The sequence below is a fragment of the Protopterus annectens genome, chromosome 1.part1, assembly GCF_019279795.1.
Source record: "Protopterus annectens isolate FY-2018-M chromosome 1.part1, PAN1.0, whole genome shotgun sequence".
In the NCBI taxonomy this organism is placed as follows: Eukaryota; Metazoa; Chordata; order Ceratodontiformes; family Protopteridae; genus Protopterus; species Protopterus annectens.
Genome location: NC_056726.1, coordinates 1408555857 through 1408570720, shown reverse-complemented (window position 1 = coordinate 1408570720; position 14864 = coordinate 1408555857).

Sequence of the window (14864 nt, the reverse complement as noted above, 5' to 3'; positions counted from 1 at the left end):
AGACCCCTTAGAAGGCGCATTTATGAACATCTTTATGACATCTCTAAACAAAAAGAAACCAATGCCTTTTTCAAACACACAATCTCCTGTCCTAATATGAGCATTAAATTCATTGTGCTAGAACAAGTTTTGCCTGAGGCTAGAGGTGGTGACTGGGAGACTACACTTGAATACCTAGAACTTTTGTGGCAATTAAGGCTGGATGCAGGTAAACCACCAGGGCTCAATGATAGCATAAACATCAGTAGTGTCCTGAAGCTAAGGACTGCCCGCCTATAGCCTTTAAGTCACCTTGGTCTATTTTAGTTAATCGTTTAATTGCATTTTACATGATGAGACCAATGTATACCTCTGTGCAACATATTACTGCACGCAGTAGTTATCAAATATATTTTCTATTTTAATTCATCTATTTACATATATCCAAATCCAAGTGTGTGACCCTCCAGTGGCAATGAAACGAAAAGCAGAGATTCAAAGGAACTTCAAATAAGATGCATTCATAAAAAATAATAAAGTTTATTCCAATGAGTGAGCTTTCCAAAGGCTTCTTCAGACTCTTAAAACAATGAATAAAACTGTTTGAATCATTTTTAAACCATCCTTAAGCTTCCTATTGGACATTACAAATTGATATGTCACATGTTATCTTGTCTTAAAGGAACAGATACTCAAAAAAGTTAACATAGTTAAATGCAACAATATTTAGAAGGAATACTTCCATCCAAATATACAATTAATGATCAGAATGTCCATGCAAATAAGTAAAAATATGCATATACCCTGATACATTCTAAAAAATAAAAGGAGCATTGTGCTTGGTCCTATATCATTCTACAATCATTAAAAAACTGTTGCTACATTCATTAAAAACCCTGAACATTCTCTCTCCTCATGGTGTTAAAAACATTAAAAACATTAAAATCCTTAGATAAACAGCAAGTTTTATCGCGTTTCAATATCTAGCATCTCTACTAAGATAGTGGTGTGTCGAATGCAACTTTGCATATATCAGGTTAAAAAACTAATATAGCGAGAACTCTGTACTAAAAATGTATGCGTGCCTTTACCACAAAACAACATAGCGAATAAAATGTATTTCGCGATGTGCCTCATCATGAGTCAGACCTCATCATATCGGTGAAAGGCTGTTGTCCAAGTTTAAAAAATTCCACAAATAGGAACCTCTTAGATTCCACGTAAAACAAACTGTTTACAAGTTGTAAAGTGCCGTGTGCTATAGGAACTCTGAATGCAATTGAGTACAACATAACTTCATGCGCTATGGTAACTCAACGTGCGGTGAGCACGTTCTAAGCATCTAAGTACTGAACAACAGAAACAATGTTTAAATTTCTAAGAAAAAAAGGTGAGCCTATATTCGTGCTGTCCTGTGCCTAAAATAGACAGTATTTGTAAGCACGATTATGCCCTATAAGCATATATTGATCACAAAGTGTCACTATTTAAAACAATGAAACGTGTACATATTAATGAGTATACTTATTAAAGTGTTCGCTGAACATGGCAGAGATGGCATTGACTAATACAAAATAAAAGATAAAAACAGATAAATAGTGGAATGCTAGGCGTAACACATAAAAATTGACACAATAAAGCTTGAAATTAGCACAAAGCACACATATAATAATACCTAAGTATAAAGCTCCATAGATGATAGGGTCCCTAACTAGTAAAAAGCAACTACTTCCATGTACATAGTTGGTGCTAAATATAACAACATTCTAAGTTAAAAAGGTCAAATGAAAATGAGAAGAGATAAACAATCCAACAATACTAAGCATGTACCTAATGATAAAACAAAACTATCTATTGATGTATGGGGTACCTAGCTCAGTCGTAAAATAAATTCCAGCTACAGTGAACAAATATATAGACGATATGCATGCTTGTATATACATGTGTATATATTTACACACATGCATGTGTAAACTATGCCCAATAACCACTAATATATTGAGGTGGTGAAAGGAGGGGATGAAAACATACTAGTATGTGAGGTATGGGCTCAAGTAAGGCTAAAACAAGAAAGCCGAACATATCCAAAGGTCCATCAGTTCCTGGGATTTGATACTAAGAACACATCTACTTGTGGCTATAAAGCTCAGAACATTAATACTATGAAAATAATTATATTCAGTCTACAAGGACTGATTCTTACTGATTTACTATAAGAGTGACATCAATACGTAGTTTTAAAATTACCTTACTACTCTATTTAGGTAATAGTAGGTTAAGTCATCTTCGTAGTCTTCTACTTCTTAAAAATGGTTTGAGTTGCACTTTATCATTAAGCCCTGGTGACCTATCAGACCTTAGTCTGATAATCCAACGTGTCTCCTGTTCTAAGGTTTTGTTGATTAGATCACCACCTCTAAAACCCACGCTGACTTGTTCAATAACACAAAATTTAAAATTATGATTGGTGCCTGCTGTTGTATTGTGTCTAGCTAGGGCATTGGTCTCAATTACCTATCCTAATGTGGTAAATATGTTCCTAACTCTTTCCTTAAGTGATCTATTGGTTTTGCCAATGTAATAGCTTTGCAGGTTATGCAGGTGGCCATGTATACCACATTCTTACTTTCACAGTTCGTGTTAGTTCTGAAGTTATATGTGCGTGGCGTAACAGGATGCTCAAAAGTGGTATCTTTATTAATGTAGATGCATTGATTACAATGACCACAGGGTACTGTGTTTCTATCATTTATTGGTCTACTTTTCCCGGATGTTTGGGTCTACATAAAATGCTTCTTAAATTCTGATGATTCTTGTAGGTTATACGTGGTGTTGGTCCTACTACCTCATTGACATCCTATCGGTTTCAGTATTCCCCAGTGTCTATCCAGGGTTTTTTCACCTCAAGTTCATTTTACTGAAAGTGAGGTTGGTTCTAATTTCAGTTTTAAAGGCTTTGGACTCTTCATACTACCTTCATGTGCCATAAAGTAAGGTTTAGCAGTACTCGTTCTTAGGCGCTCCACAGTTCTGACCATTTCTAATATTTCATTTTCTTTATAGCCCTTTCTAGAAATCTATCCTTCATGTCCTCTATTCCTTTCTCATAGAACTCTTGTTGTGGGTTCAACCTTGATACTCTCATGAATTGTCCTTTAAGGACATTTTGGAATACATGTACAGGATGCATACTGTTTCTGTGTAGTATGTTGTTTCTTTGGCAGGCTTTCCTATGAATGGTTGTATTAATAAGGCCATTGGACATCCTGAATACTTCCACATCCAAAAATGGTATAGTTTCATCTGAAAAATTCATGGTGAATTTTAAAAAATCCGTAGTGTTATCCAAATAAGAAACGAAATTCTTTAAAGAGGGTTCATCACCCAACCAAATAAGGAAGAGGTCATCTACAAAGCGGCAATACATACCAACAAATTCATTGAAAAGTGGATGGTCATATAAGTGAACATCTTCCCACCTAGCCATCACTAGGTTGGCGTAACTATTAGCACAAGATGTGCCCATAGCTACGCTATCCTTCTGTAAGAATATGGATTCTTGAAAAGCAAAAGCGTTGTTAGTCAAGACAGTCTCAAGTAACAGAGTTATAAGATCAACTTTTTATCCAAAAAGTCGGAATGTATCTTCAAATATTCTGTTAACATTCTTATTCCTGTGTCATTAGGAATTACAGTGAATAAACTGACTACGTCTAGTGTCACAAAAAGTAATGTTGCTGTTCACCTAAAGGTCGAGTTTGAGAGTATAAATCTAAGAGAAACTGTTTGCTATCTTTCAAAATATTCCTGTTGTCATTGACTAAAGGTCTTAATACACTTTCAAGTAAATAGATAGGGTTCAGTGACCCAACCTTGCCCTGCAACAATGGGTCTGAGTGGTGGATCTACGCTGTTTTATGGACTTTGGGGAGTCCCTGTATAATCGGGATGATGGGGTTGTTCACCTTAAAGTACTCATAGAGTTGTTGAGTTATGTCCAGAGACATAACTAAGTCATCAAGGTATTATAAACACTGAACACCATATCTATTAAATTGTCCTTAGTTAGTATGGAGTAAGTATTGCTGTCATTTAACATTTGAAACATTTTGTTAGTGTAGTATATATCATCCATGATGACCACGGGCCACCTTTATCAGCTGGTCTTATTATTATAGAGCTATCATCTTTGAGTGAATACAATGCTTGTCTCTGCTTATAGTTTAAATTGCGTCCATGTCTTGAAGGTATTTTCTCCTGATAGCATTTGTATATGTCATCTTCCACTACATTGCCAAACACTTCAATTGTTGGGTGAAGTTGAGGCACGTAAGTGCTGTTAGAACAGTGCTTATTGTTAACTGAATTGTCATCAAACTGTCCAAACTCAGCCTTAGTTGTAAATTACGAATGAACATTTTGGTTTCTATAATAGTGTCCACTAAGTCACTGTTCTTAGTGGGAATAAAACTTAGTCCTTTATTTAGGACTTGTTTCTCATACTCATTTAAAACCCTGCCGGAAAGGTTCATGATCAATGATTCTGCCTCCCCCACATTTTCTTTATCGTGGGGCCTACTTGTTCCTGCTCGTCTAACGATCCTTTCCTCTTCTGTCTCCCCCTGCTGGTTGACCTTCTTTTGTCCAAAAAATGATTTTGTGCTATGGGGAGGGGGGCAGGTAATGTATTTGTATTCACAATAACAATAACTATTTGTTTTTGGTCTTACCACTGCTGCACCTGACCTCTGTACATCTGTACATCCGTAATGCAGCCTATCAGACCTTCACCTACAACAGTACTGTTAACTCTCCCATTTCCTTGTGTCCTGTTAGGGCTTACATTGTCCGTTTCTAGATTATTGTTTGCTGTGACTGGTTGATCAGATTCTATGGTTACACTGGTACCTAAAATGTCAGTGATATCACTCTGCTTATTGTTTAAATCAATTCTATTAAATGATCTACTTTCTGAAGTATCACTGCGTGGATGTCTATCAATTAGCAAAAGTAGTTATGTGGCTTTCGCCACCCCTTTAGTTTGAATAAAAACTATGCCTATCATTTTGCTGTGCCTCTGTCAAGCAGTGACACTGAAGTAATCCCTGGGGTATATCTGCGATCTCCCATCCATTGGTCAAGATTCCTCTTGAACAAGGCCAGCGAGGTGCTCTGCCTCACATGTACCGGGATTTTGTTCCACAGCATAGGGAGTCTCTGGGTGATGAATCTGTCCCTCCAGCACGTTCTATTTATAACCGTGTCAAGGTTTAAGTCTCCCGCCCTTGTGGTTCTGAGGGATCTAGATTTTTTGAGGTGAAGCATATTTATCAAATCTGGGTCTGACATGGCCTTATATGTCAGGCACAGGTCACCTCTGAGCAAGCGGTAAGAGACTGAATAGAGCTGGAGTTCTTTCAGTCAGGCAACATAAGACATATTTTTGAGACCCTTTATCCTTTTGGTGAGGAACTTTTGGGGCCTTTCAAGCTGCAGCAGGTGTCTGGTCAGATACATTCCGAATGGGGCATTGTACTCAATCATAGGTCTAATGAGTGATGAGTACAGGGGGACGATGACCTCCCTTGATCTAGATGTGAATCTCTTCATGATCAGGTGGGCGATATAGAAGGTTTTCCTAACTACTTTAGCAACATGAGTGTCAAACGAAAGGCTACTGTCAACCTGGGTCCCCAGATCCCTGATGACTTTTTCTGTGCTCAGTGGATTGCCACCTATATGGTAGCTAGGGGTAACCTTGTTTTTCCCGAAGGGTATGACTATGCATTTTTTGGTGTTTAACTTCAGGCCATGGCTCTGGCACCAGTTATCCGTTTCTGTGAGGCTCTTCTGGAGGATATCTGTGTCAGATGTGTTTTCGACTATGGCGCCCAGTTTGCAGTCATCTGCAAACTTTGTCAGCCATAACCCTCCTGTGTTTGCTTGTACTTCAGAAAAGTAGATGCCGAACAAGAGTGGACCCAGGACTGAGCCCTGTGGGACACCACTTGTGACAGGCTTTGAGTCTGACATGGCTCCAGCAACTCTGACCCTGTGGGTTCTGTCACTTAGCCAGTTTGCAACCCATCTTGTGATGTATGGGTTTACATTCAAGCTGATGAGTTTTTCGATGATACCTGAGTGGGGTATTGTGTCGAAGGCCTTTGCCAGGTCGAGGTAGGCTGTATGGACTGCCTTTCCCTCATCAATGGCCTTGGTGACTGTCTCAAAAAGTCAACCAAGTTTAAGAGGCAGGATCTGCCTTTGACAAAGCCAAACTGGGTTGGATCCAAAGTCTGCAAGTTCCTATGTCTTTATTTATGAGTTCCATTATGATCCTCTCCATGGCTTTGCAGATAAGGCTTGTCAAGCTAATGGGGCGGTAATTTCCAGGGTCTGTGGAGGCACCGCCCTTATGAAGTGGGACCACAGTCGCGTGCTCCACTCCTTGGGTACATATCCTGAGGTGAGGCTAAGATTAAAACAGCTGTCCTAACTGTGGGTTTAATTCCTCGTTGAGTTCATGAAGCACACAGCTGGGGACACCATCTGGTCCCATGGATGCTGTGTTTTTGCCTTAGTGAGGGCAGTTCTCACCTGGGCGTTGGAGATGTTTGGGGGCTACAGTCCTCTGGAATAGATATCTCTCCTTTGGGGAGGGGAGAAGTTTGCACTGAACCTGTCAGCCAGTATGTTGGCAATGTGTGTAGGTTCAGTAATTTTCACATCATTTTGAACTAATTCTGAGCATATCTGGGAGTTTCCTCCTAGGTTTCTAACATAGCTAAAGAAGGCCTTATGATTGTCTTTAGAGTCCTTGGCGATTTTTCTCTCAAAATTTGCCTTGGATGATTTTATGAGAGCTCTTAGTTTTTACTTATAATGATCAAAGGTGTCTTACCTTTCAAGGATTTTGCTCTATCTTGTAGTAGCTTCCTCCTTTTGTTGTAGAGCTTGTTTATGGCTGGGGTCCACCAGACTGGACGCTTGCCTTTGGTACAGAGAGTCTTAGTTTTGTTTGGGATTGCCTGATCCATGCAGTCCTGTAGGTGCTGGTAGAAGGCATTTGTAAGTGATTCAGCGGTTTGAGTAATGTTTACCACTGGCTCAGGGGCCTTAAAGGAGACCACACTAGTTTTTAGAAGTGTGAAATCGGCTTTTGAGAAGTTTTTCACTGTGGTCTTTTTTGTTTCAGGTGGGGGCGGGATGAGGACCTCCAGCGAAATTAGTTTATGATCTGATCTCACCAGTGAGGGGTATACTTCCGGTGTTGAACATTTTGATCCCATGTTCGTGATGATGAGATCAAGTATGTTTTCTCCTCTTGTGGGGATGGTGACTAGTTGTTCCATGGCATTTGAGTTTATGAACTCCAGGAATCTTTGGGTTAGAGTGTTCGGGCTTGAGTAGTGTTCCAGTCTATATTAGGGTAGTTGAAGTCACCTAGTATGATGGTGTTTGGAGATACATTTATCCCCTCCAATGTTTTCAGGAAGGCCATGTGAGGTTCCTGAGTTTGAGAGGGTGGCCTGTAACATGCTACAAATTGCAGAGCAGTCTCGCCTATGGTTAATTGCACCTGGATGGTCTCCAATGCATCGTGCGTTGCCACCAACCTTGAGGTGTGGGTGTCCTTTATGAATATGGACACCCCCCCCTCCTTTCTTGGTGTTGACCGGATTTTGGGGCGGGCATGATATGAGGTGAAACCTGTTAGTGCTGGGGTGCTCTCAGGAGCCTTGAACCAGGTTTCTGTCACAGCACAGACATCGATGTTCTCCATATTGAGAAGGGCCTCGAGTGCGTGCATCTTGAGATTGAGACTTCTGGCATTGAGCAGCATTACCCTTAGTTTTTCCTTTTGGTGTTCTAGGGTGGTAGGTTTAGAATTTGAGCCTTGCCTAAAAAGGCACTATGGGGGTGGCAAGAGCCTTTGCCAATATCCGGAAGCCCAGGGTGACAGGTGCAAGCCGTCCCTTGCGAAGCGTGGCTTGTCCAGCATGTCATCCCAGGCAGACAGACATTGATCCCTTTGAATGACACCAGAATTTAAGCCAATTATTAAAGCTGATCATCTTATCACTGTATTGTGGCATCATTCTAGGTGAAGGTAGGATACTGCTCAAGGTCAGGGTCATACCTGCCTGGGCTACATAATCAGAGAGCTCCTCGATGTCCCTTTCATGTAGTCCAAGGAGTGCGTCTCAGGACGTTGACACCAGCGTGGACAATGACTGAGTCATACTTGTACCTGCTGTTGAGAGACCTGAGTGCTTGCGTTATGTGGTGGATTCTAGCCCGGCAGGCAGCTTACTGCGACCTTCTCCTTACTCAGTCTGGTGAGCGGGGCGTCAGTGTGTCTGACTATGGAATCACCAATGACAAGTGTGTCTGGCATTTTGTTTGGCCTTAAGGGCTGTGACTGTTTGACACTCTGACTGTGTGGTCTATGTGTTGCATGTGTTGGGTCGTGAGGTGGTAGTTGTTTGGGTGTCTGCTTTGGTGGCCTCTGCTGTTTTGGTAAATTTTGATCAGAGCCTCGAGTATGTCTTTGTGTGAGTATGTGTATGATTTGAAGTTGTGATGGTACCATGTGTGACTGGGTATGTATTGTGTGTGGTTACCTTCTCCTCCTGTCTGGTCTTGCCAGTCCTATGTTGAGAGAGCTCAGCCTCCAGTTTGGCCGTATAGTTGCATCTCTCGCATGTATTTGTGTTTTGTGGGAGAAGGAGAGGATTGTCTGTGTACATGAGGCAATTGTAACATTGCCTCAATATTCCCAGGTTCACCAGTTGAGCTGGAGAGGACACTAGCAACTGATCCCTCGACATACTAGAAGTAGTAGATAAAGAGACTTTCAAAGGACTCCGGGGGAAGTGGGTTTTAGGCTGGTGGGGTACTATATATAATAAGAATGCTTTATCAAGGTGCAAGTACTGTAGGAGTAAGTGCTAGGCTTTACAGATAGAGAATAGTCTACTTGGGAATCAAGTAGAGATGAACTTTTCAGTTATAGGATATGCTGGTTAGATCAGCAGTACAGCTCGAGGAAGGTAGTTCTAAGGGAAAATTTGAAGAGTGGAATTTAGATGGCCTGAATAGTTTAACCTTGTTTAACCGCCGCTGCTCTTGTGTGCAACAGTGGCAACTCTGTGCTAAATCGTGCTAACGCGCGTTTAGTGTGTTTTATAGCAGGGGGCTGAAGGGAGCGAGGAATTGGCCCAAAACAACCAATGGACTACTAGTTTCTGGCTGAAACTTCACCAAATCGGACAAAAAGGCTGCTCAGTGCTTCCCACTCCCACTGGTAAGCAAAGAAACTTCCCTCCTTCCTAATAAGGCAATGGATCAGTAACAGGAACTAAAAACAAAGCCCAGGGATCAGCAACTCTGAAACTGGACTACTCTAGTTCAGTAAGGCGGGAAAACAAGAGATTTTTTGTTTTTTTACAGAGACAAGGAAAAAAACAGACAGAAAAAAATAGATATGTTACTGATAAATTTAACTCCGTATGAATTGCAGAAGGAGTTGAGTCTGGGCACATTAGGGGGGGCTGTGAAAAGCACTTCTGGCTAACATCAAAAACTGAAACAATACTAATTTCATGAACTTTAATCATACTTTGACTTAGGAATAGGATCCACACCTGTCTTGGTATTAGAAACCCAAAAGACTTGGAGAAATTATTTATATTCCTTCACAATATAGCCTGATAAATATTCCATTTAGCTACATATAGTACTATGTGTAAGTCTAATTAATTCTCCAACTCTCAGGACTACAATGGTAGGTCAGCTTGCTTCTTTCCCCTTTCTCTTGCCAGACTTATAGCACTTGGTATACTCAGGCAGTGTAGTAAGTGCATTATGCTCTCAGATAATGATTTCTTACTTAACATTAATAATTCTTTTTGTGAGAGATGCAAATATTTAACAAATATGAAGTCCTCACTTTCACAAAAAAGTAGACTGTGAGCAGCACATAAGTCCACCAACCCACACTAAACTGCCTTCAGTTGAGGCTATAATAAAATCCTTGTTAAAGCCTCCTAAACCCTCTACATCTCAGCAAAAAAAATCCAACACTACCTTAGGCACACTTCCAGCAAAGAGTCTCCAAGTGTTAAATCATCTCACACCAGCAAAGAGTCTCCAAGTGTTAAATCTTCTCACATTCAGTACCAGACCACTCTACAAATAAAAATGTTTTAGAGATCAGTGACTCTATAGTTAGGCACACTGACTCTCTGGACACTAGGCTGGAAAGAGACAGGATGATAGTGAATCATCTTTCTGGTGCCGCAGTCTTTGATATCTTAAACTTTCTTAGAACTTTCCCAGCTAACAAATATGACTATGACATGGTGGTGGTTCGTGTGGGAGTGAAAAACTTGGGAATGCAAAGCCCTTTGGGACATGTAGAGCTACATGTCAGAACTCTCTTTGCATGTCACAAAAGCAGGCAAGATTCTGGTCCTGAGTGGAAGTATTCCTTCTCCAAGAATGATGCCAGGTACAAAAAAAGATAATTAGATTTAACAACTGGCTAAACAGTTGGTGACATTTCAGGGAGATTCAGGATGTATCAGCATGGGATGAGAAGCCTGACTATTCTACTTGTTATGCAATGGATGACCTGCACTTCTTGTTCCAACAATTATGCATACTGGCTAAAGCCTTTGCTCTCCCCACAGTACCTTTTTGGGCATAGACTGGCTAATGGACATTGCAATATAATTATCATCAAATCCAGAAAAGGATCACATTAAGATGACTCTGCTCAATGCCAGAAGTCTCAACAACAAATTGACAATCCTCCAGATAAACTCCAATACACCTACAAACTAAACTGATTGAACTACAAATTACAATAAACAAGACTGACTAACAGCTTACAGCCTATTACAAGACATGCTCCATGTCCCCCTGAAAATCAAGAAATATTCCTAAATGTATTTGATGAACGCCTCATAAATAACAACTCTATTACTTTGGGAGACTTTAACTACCCCTCAATAAACAGGATTACCTATACCTCGAATGTAGGATATGCCCAAACATTTTTACATTTAATAAACAAAAACTACAGCAGTCATAATATTCTAACCTGGTGCATACAAATATAGCTCCCTCATGCATTGTTTCTGAATATCTTCCCCGTTTAATATCCAACAGTGGCAAAAGAGTAGCTGAGGAAGTTTCTTATTTTAAGAAATGAAAGCACTGGAGTTCAAAATGGCCGCTGTTCTGTGAGCGCTGCTATCACCTAGGTCTCTGATATACCCTGGATTAAAACAAACCCAGAAGGCAACTCAGAATTAATAATACAGAAATAACTGTAGATATTTACTGCTAATATCATCCAGCAAACAAAAGAGGAGGAAAAAGTGATAGATTCAGCTCAGAAACAGCAGGATTAACTAGGATTTCTGAATAACAGCTTAAGCCACGTGCTACTAAGGCCCTGCATCTGACTGCAAGATTGGTAAAACACTTTACAGCAAGATGTTAAAAGAGGAAAATAATATGGAAACAACAACAACTAAGACCAAATTCTCAGTAATAGCCTCACCTGAGAAAGACACAACTTCAAAAAGACAAAAGACAACTAAACAAACTGACAATTCTAAAACTACAAATAAATCCAAGACAGACCAGCCAGCTAATCTGGAAGACATAATATCTGCCTTATTACCTATCCAGCAAGCAATAAAGGACTTATCATTACAATTTCAAGCCTTTCGTGACTCATTCAGCCAAATAATATCCAGAATGGAAAAATCTGCGTCCAAAATAATAGAAAATGAAATAAAAATAGACTCTATTTCTCAAAGAACTGATGCCCATGACAAATAAATACAAAACTTACAAGCAAAAAAGATCTGGAAGGAACAATATCATCATCAGAGGAATACCTGAAACTGTACTTCATAACAATCTAATACCAACAATCAAGCAAATAATAAATTCCCTGCTAGAGGAACCTGAAGAAATGCAGCAAATAACAATAGAGAGAGCCCACAGAGCCCTGAGGGAAATGCAAGCACCACTGAAACCAAGACCTGTCTGTATTAAAATATTAAACTACCAAGATGTAAATAAAATCATACTGGCAGCAAAGAAAAAAGGGACACTCACCTGGAATAATAATAAAATCTCCTTTGCTCAAGACCTCCCAATACAAATAAGACAAGCAAGACAACTACTATCTCCATACTGCAGGTTCATAATAGAAAAAAAAATCAAATTCCAGATTAAATATCCAAATCAGTTAATCTTCTACATCAAAAAGGTTAAATACATGGTCACTAACCCCAAAGAGGCAAAAGAGACATTCCTGGCCATTTTCAAGCAAATTCCACCTTCAGAAGTGAAATAAATCCACAAAAAACAATAAAGGACCCTTGGGTGAAAAAAAACGACCCCATTTAAGAGCACTCTAGCTGGGATCCAACTCTGAAAGCTTCCCCTTGCTGTCTAGGCCCTTAAATCCATGATGTGAGCCATGAGGAACACAGGAAAAGGAAGTACAGCCTGGGTAGGAACCAAAAATCAACTGCCATTTCCGATGCGCGAATATAGGAAGGAACCTCCTCCTGGGACATTGGTCTGCAAAATCAGTCCCCCTATGATTTTGAGGGCTCCATTAAGAACAGTCAGACAAAATGGATTTCAGCAAGCTCCAAAAGATTTTACTGCCTGAAAAATGAAAATTGATCTGCACCAGCTAAAAGAAGACAGCTGCACCAAAGATGTTAACCAACCTGCAAGCAAAACCTTGAAGAAATAAGGTACTGTTGAACTGAACCATTCACTAAAACAGTACACCCAGTACTGTGTAGATGAATGAAAATCAAGCCTTAAATAATAGGCAAGAAATAAACTGTTAGAAACAGGCTAGCTCATAGATTAATATTGGGAAAAAAGGGAAAAAAATTTTAAATGTTTTATGTAAATACTAGAAATGTGTTAAAACATCCTGGAGAGAAGTAATCTCAGGAAAATAGTAAAATAACCTAACAATCTTGGGGTAATATAAATATAGCCTTACTATGTTAACTATAGCAGAAGGACTGTTTGGCTAAGCTGGGGTTTTTTTTTCTGTCTCTCTCTACTTCCTACCTCTAATAAATAGATGCCAAGTATATATTTTATAACCCACACAGATTGATGTGGAAAAACATTACAGGCACCAAAGAAGGACGACATCTGAATAAATAAAGGGGAGGAAAAAGAAGTCAAATGAAAGAAAAATGTAGAAATGACAAGATTAATTGCTAACAATATTACTATAGTACATATATTGCTATAATTTACTGAGGAATGTATATTAATATGCTGTTTTAAAAATACTATTAGAAAGAATTAGTCACAAGACAAAAACAATACATACTGTACCTTAAATGCAATACCATAACTGTATAAATAATATGTTGGAAGAGGCTAGGGATATTAAGTAGCAGTGTTTTTTGAGGAACTAGTTTGTTCAGCTTTGTCCACATTGTTTATAGTAACACAGGGGGGATGCTATGGGTTAAATCTATATCTAAAAAGAAAACACATTCCAAGATTAGATGTAAAGGTAAACCATATAATGAACCTTCATCCTCCCCCCCTGATTATTCCTGGTCCAAGGATATAGTAGTTAGGCACAGAGTAGGGATGGGAATAAATAGATGCTTTCCTAACCATCACACAGTAACACATACAAAGATAACAAAACAAAACTAATATACATGGCATATCTAAGGAATAGACCTAATAAATAAATGTGGGAAATAGAATCATGGACTGGTTAAAGGCTCCAAAACAAGAAGAAAAGAAAACTATTCTTACACCTTACATTAAAAACCACAGCCAACCTCATACTAATACAAGAAACACACTTGACTGCAGAACAATGGACAGAAATTAGCAGAAAGAAATGGATAAGTCAAATTATAGCTTTAGAGGGGAAAACAAACAGTGCTGGGGCTGCCATAATAATTATAAAGCAATTTAAGGAAAAAATACTTAAAACCAAAGCTGACAAGGAGGGAAGATGGTGTTACATAACATTTAGTAGTCCTACAATACCAAAACCTATAATGGTACTTAATGTTTACGCACCCTGTAATAACCAACAACACTTTTTTATGTCATTATACCCAACCTTAAACCAATTTAAAGATCACTACCTCGTGATTGGAGGTGACTGGAACACATATCAAAACCCAGAAAAGTATAAATCTAATCTGACCAAATCACATACTAAACAAGCCACATTAGCCCTTAATGAACTCAAAGAAGATCTCAAACTATATGACCCTTTTAAATATGGGAACAGTGCAGATAAAACAGGGAAATTCACATTCTATTCGCAATGCTACAAAATGTGGTCAAGGCTAGACTTCTTCTTAATCTCTGACATATTCATTAACATGGACCCAACAATAACTATACATACCAGGTTCTTTTCAGATCACTCCAAAATCTCACTGAACATTAACTGGGACAAAAAGATATATTTAGAGAATAGGGGTCATAATTGGTCATTAAACACTAATTTACTTTCCAAAATGGATGTAATAAAAGAAACAGAAGCAATACTAAAAATAGCTCTTACAAATATCACTAACTTCCAAGTACCAACTGACATAGAATGGGCTGCAACCAAAGCACAAATTAGAGGACTGTTTATCAAAAAAGCAGCATACTATAAAAAAAATACAACTGAAAGAGGAGCATATACTGAAAGGGAAAATAGAGCATCTTGAAAAAGAACTAATAAATAACCCTAAGAACCAAACAGAAGCAGAACTTTTAAAACTGCAAAGGGATCTATATATGTTAGAAACCAGGAACCTATCTTTTTATGAAGCCAGAATGTTAGCCACTTACGGAGA